Below are 6,268 nucleotides of genomic sequence, written 5' to 3' on the forward strand. Positions count from 1 at the left end.
AATGTATATAAATCGATGCATAATTTATGCATAAATATGTCGAGAATAGCACTACTGAGCGTAAATTAGGCCTATAGGAGAAGCCATGTGTTTAGGGAAGTGACGTCACGTATCAACATGCGCGCGCATCTGGTAGGCAGAAGTCTATCATAATGGCCATTAGTAACAAAGCGAACTAGCGTAGCGTGAATAGCAAAGAATGGCCAACACGTGCTTAAATTACCGCTTGTAGCACGGGAACGCTATTCTACATAGCTCCTGTATGGAGGAGATACATGTACTCTTTCCACCCATAAAATTTGACGATTGACCGAGTTCAAAACTATAGCAAACTTCCTTTTTTTTCTTTTTCTTTTCACCTGAATAAATATTTTTAGTCCATGTATTTTTAAAGCGTCTGGTCCATATTTCAAGTAAAGCATTACAAACGAGCGCGCGCACACACAAATAAAAATAATAAAATAAAACGAGTAGGCCTATATTTTTTATTTAAAACTGTTTAAAAGAAATAATTGGCCTACACTTTGTTAAAGGAAATTATTTCTTTAAACAATTTTAAATAACCCATATATATATATATATATATATATATATATATATATATATATACATGTATATATACATGTATATATATATATATATATATATATACATGTATATATACATGTATATATATATATATATATATATATATGTACATATACATATACATATATATGTACACATACACATACACACACACACACACACATATATATATATATATATATATATATGAACATTTGTTACAAATGAACAACCAGTAGACAATATATAGACAGTAGTTATATATATATAACACATCAGACTTGTCTACTGGTTCATTTGTAAGGCTTTTCATCAACAATAAATTTAAGCAAGTATCTTATTAGAAAACTTTACAAAAACTTTAAAACTATTAATTTTATCAAGTCCTTTTTTATTCCTTAAACTTGCTGATATCGGATACATATTAACACATTGTATTAAAATGGAGGAACCTAAATTTAGTTTCCATACATGTTCCATGACCACATATACATTGCTCCCTCTAGCTACAGCGCCCCTTTTTAAATATTAGTACAGAACTTAGCCTTTTAAACCGGATACATCTCAAATTTACTTGGTCCCTCACCTTTGTGGTTCCATCTTCAGAACATTTTGTAGCATTATTTTTTATATATATATATATACATAAAAATTGCCATTAATATTTTAATTGCCTAATCCCATGCAGGCCAGGACATAGTTTAATACGCAGTCGATCTAGGATTGATTCCTGTTGGTGGTCCTATAGGGCTGTTTCTCATTCCAGCCAGTGCTCTACAACTGGTGTAACAAAGGCTACACTATTTATTATCCTGTCTGTGGGCTGATGCATATAAAAGGTCCCTTATTGTTAATCGGAAAGAGTAATCCATTGTGTGACAGCAGCAGGTTTCCTCCCTAATATTATCTGTGTGATCCCTAAACATGTCCGACTCTATATATCCGTAATTAAAATGACTTGAGTGCATTGTTAAATAAAAGATTCCTTCCTTTCAAATCTAAAACAGTGTCAGTTACCTTTGACAAGAGGCACAGTTTCAAAGGCTATCACTTTCAACCTGATTAATAAACCAGTTAAAACAACAAATTACTGTAAATGGTAACAATACAATGTTTTAATGTAAGACACACATTAACACAATGCAAATATCATTTGATCATTGGTTTATAATGATAATAGAAAAAGAAAATAATAAATATGTTGTCTATTGTTTCTCGATATAATTTTATTGATTTTGTAAAGTCTGTTTTTATTAGAAAATAGAGATCCTGGTAAAAAAAGATTAAATCCAAGTGTTATCAATGTCATCATCACATACTGAATAGCCCCAATAATATTGCATATGGTAGTTTGGAAAGTCAGTGAAAAAGGTTCTGGTATCCTTCTTATGCACAGAAACATGAGATACTGTAGAAAAGAATCGCTGAATCTAATACCAGTGTTCTCCTTAGCATCCCTTAATTCACCCTAAAACTTGAACGCCCTTATTTCATCGTGAAAGGCCCATTTTTCATCCAAGAGTTGCCAGTTCTCTTTTTGTCCATAAACAGGGATCACTGATACCTAGAAAAAAATAAGAAAATTGGTAAATTTCTATGATATATAAGTATGAAAGTTTTATATTGTGTATATTGAATATTATTGAAATATTTGAATACACATAAATGTATTTGTGAAGACATATTGACATCTGTCACTGATGACAGTAATACTTATAAATACAATCAGCTCCCCTTTTCTTTCTTTATTTGCTGCAAACAAATTCAGATAACTTATATAATAAATGCATGTAACATAATTTATGTTTTTAATAAAATATGGTGGCTATCACCAACTTGTGGATCAATATCCAGTTTTATTATTAGTATTTATTTATTTTTAATCCCAAACAAATGATTTAATACATCTGATATCCCACCCTGAAATGTTTATACCTTTTATTTTATTATTAAAAAATCTACTTACACATTACAAATACACCTGTGGATCACTTCTTCAATAAAAAAAAAGTAAAACATTATAATTAACATATAATATAATTAATAAATGGAAATATTTCAGAACCATTTTCATATGAAACAATATATATATATGCTTGATTGCACACACACACGCACAGCTCCCTGTTATTTAATTAAAAATATAAATACTCCAGCCACCTACATATTTTATGGCATAATACAATATAAAATATATTCAGATTTTTGTTTTACCCACTAATGGATCTGTCAATACAAACAAAAAGTTACATAAAACGTTGTTTGTCGATTGACTGGGTAGGCCTACTGTTCACAGAGTATCTCTCTTTGTTTCCATGTCAGTTTGGTGGGGGCTTTTATTATTATTATTTTTTATTTTATTATCTTTTCAATTTTCATTTCAATAAATACTGACGTGTATTAGTATTACGAATGAATAACATACAACAAACCTTGTATAAAATGACGATCTCCGTTGTGGGATGGGCAAAGTTGATTGTTGTCAGCTTTAACTGTTCAACGTTTCGCCTCCACTGTATTTGATGAAACTAATTTCATAATCCTTATTACAGTGACTTGTGCATCTAACAACAACGTATGAAATTACCATGACAAAATACCATTCATCAAAACTAGTCTACACTGATTTAATTGACGGAAAAACATTCGATTGTTCATTACTACTAATGCCAGTATTGTCAACTGGTTTCTTGCCTACCAGCGCTCACGCGGTACCACGTGATCAAAACATGTGACGTCACCGTGGCTTCTCCTATAGTGGTTCTAAGTTAAAAATACAAATTTTAAGTACGTAGGCCTACACAGAAAGAATATCCATGAACCTAGAGCCGTATCCTTTTTTAAAATTAAAAGTTTGTTTGGTTTGTTTAACGACACCACTAGAGCACATTAATTTATTAATCATCCTCTATTGGATTTCAAGAGACAACCTGCTACATTTTCCCATTAGCAGCAAGGGATCTTTTAGATGCATTTTCCCACATAGGCTACGGGACAATAGCCCGAGTAGGTCTACTCTGCCGTTCGCGAGCTAGACTGACATTTAGACGTTATGGTTGCTCTCTGCCAAATGTCAGTCTAGCTCTTGACAGAGTACTCAGGCTAACATGACAGCACTGGCTAGGACGAAGGTGTGGGTGGGTGGGGGGGGGGGGGGGGGGGGGAGGATCCAGAGAACGGGTACACTAATTTTGCGGGTAGATTGATGGAAATAAATGATATAAATGTGATGTAAAACGGACACGGACACTCGGGGGGGGGGGGGAGGAGGGGCTAGTTCGAATATAAATCTATCGGACCCTTTTGTCAATATTTTAAATATGAATAAATATAATAAATATTGCACTGTAAAATTGTTTAAGTCTCTGGGGATGGGAATGCATGCGGGGTCGCGCGCGCGCATCACTTAGGGCCTCAACGAGTCCAAAATAGTGGACTCGGGTACTCAAGGGTCAAACTCGACCCAACATCTACAATGGATGATAAAGAGACTAAGGAATAAAGTAAACTAGCAATATGCATCTTAATTCCAGCGCTGATCATGGGTGCCAAATCATGCCATTGTATTGCATTGCACATATTTCTTAGCCCTGTAATGTATTCGGCTGCAAGCATGTAGCAAAATGACGTAAACAAATATACATATGGAAATAAATTAAGCAACACCCAATTCATAGACCTATTATTCTGTGAATTAAGAAAACAGAGCATTTTCCTGAATGATATATTGACATGTGGCATCTGGCTGAATAGCATGCCTTTCGTGGAGATATTCAATGCACGTGCAACGACAAACAATGCACGTGAAATGCCATACCCTCAACAGTGTCGAAATCAAGTTTGTAATGATTACATGTCACACTCTCTCCTGTCAATTTGCATTGAATATTCAGTACCATAATTGTCATGGCACGTCATAAATTGTCAGAGGCTACAAGGTGGCACATTATTGGCATGAGAAATGCAGGAATGTCCCTCGGACAAATTGGACGTCAACTTGGGCGCAATATTTCCATCATTTCAAGACTGTTGAACAAACACAGGGCTACCAATGATGTTAAAGATCGCCAAAGACCTGGCAGACCCCGTAAGACAACAATAAGAGAGGATAGAGCATTGTTGAGACTTGTTAGGCGCCGTTCATGGGACTCAAGCACATTTTTAAAACAGCAGTGGTTACCAGGGAGAGCCATTTCCTACAGGACCGTCAGGAATCGGCTGGAAGCAGCAGGATACAGGGCCAGAAGACCCATCAAGCGTATAAAACTGTCTCCAGCTCACAAAGCAGCACGACTTGCCTGGTGTAATCAACTTGTTCGCTGGAACATTGCATCATGGCGGAGGGTTCACTTTTCCGATGAGAGTCGTTTCTTATTGCATATGGTGGATGGTCGTGCACGTGTCTGGAGACAAAGGAACACAGCCATAGTTCCCCGCAATATCCAGGAGACGGTTCCCTTTGGGGGAGGGTCAATCATGGTATGGGGATGCATTTCCTTGAGTTGCAAGATGGACCTCATCCCCATTCGTGGTAACCTTAATGGGCCTCAGCATCAACAGGAGATCCTTGAGAGAGCTGTTGTCCCCAATTTTTATAATCATCCTCTAGCTACAAGACCCATCTTGATGCATGACAATGCCAGGCCTCACAGAGCATGTACTGTCACCCAGTTCTTGCAAAAGAATGCTGTTGAGACCATTCCATGGCCAGCCGTGAGCCCAGATCTCAATCCCAATGAGCATCTGTAGGACATTTTAGGCCGTCGTGTTCGACAGAGAGACCCACCTATCCAGACTCTCAATGAATTGACTGCTGCTTTGCACGAGGATTGGAACATGATTCCTCAAAATCAAATCCAGAGATTGATCCAAGTAATGAGAAGGTGTCTTGACGCAGTTGTTCGTGTGCAGGGAGGTTACACGAGATACTAATGGAAAGTCAATATTTGGACTTGCCAGACATTATTCTTCAATTCCATGAACCAGATGTGTGCATAGTTCTGACAGTTATGTCTGTGCAACAACAGTGAAATTCGTAATGTTTTTGAATGAAATGAAGTCATTTTCCAAATCTGTACCATCTTCAAATAAACCACATTATGTCATGGTATTATTGGCTATGTTTCTCCTCATCCCTTTCTGTTCACTGAAAATTTCATATGGTATAGAAATCTTTGACACATTTCATGCACCAGTTCATTAAAGTTGCTCAGTTTGAGCAAATACGGGTATTGCTTAATTAATTAATTAATTAATTAAAAGAGAATGTTCTGCCTTGCACGGCGCTTGAACCTTAATTGGATATAGGCACGTTAATATTTTATCCTATTCTATTCCTTGCACGAGTTCTGTTAACAGACTCGAGTATTGCTAGACTCGGCCCGTGTCTCGAGTACTCGTGGAGACCCTAGTGTCATGGCGTGTGTGCAGCGTGCGTGTGTGTGACCGAGTGCGTTTGTGTGACCGAGTGTTTAGAAATTTTAGACTGGAGCTAAGTTTATAGAGGCTATCCCGGAAAATATATTGGAAAAAAAAAACCTTGCTCGAGCAGGGAGAAGACCCGCTCCATTCCGATAGACCCTCCCCCACCCCCCGCACATATTATTATTATTATTTAAAAACAAATTAACTATGTAGTTTCATTTCTTTCCTCTGATCCATTGTATAATTTAATACAACAGAAAACACTCAAACAAGTTGA

This window comes from Gigantopelta aegis, chromosome 13 (assembly GCF_016097555.1).
Source record: "Gigantopelta aegis isolate Gae_Host chromosome 13, Gae_host_genome, whole genome shotgun sequence".
Classification (NCBI taxonomy): domain Eukaryota; kingdom Metazoa; phylum Mollusca; class Gastropoda; order Neomphalida; family Peltospiridae; genus Gigantopelta; species Gigantopelta aegis.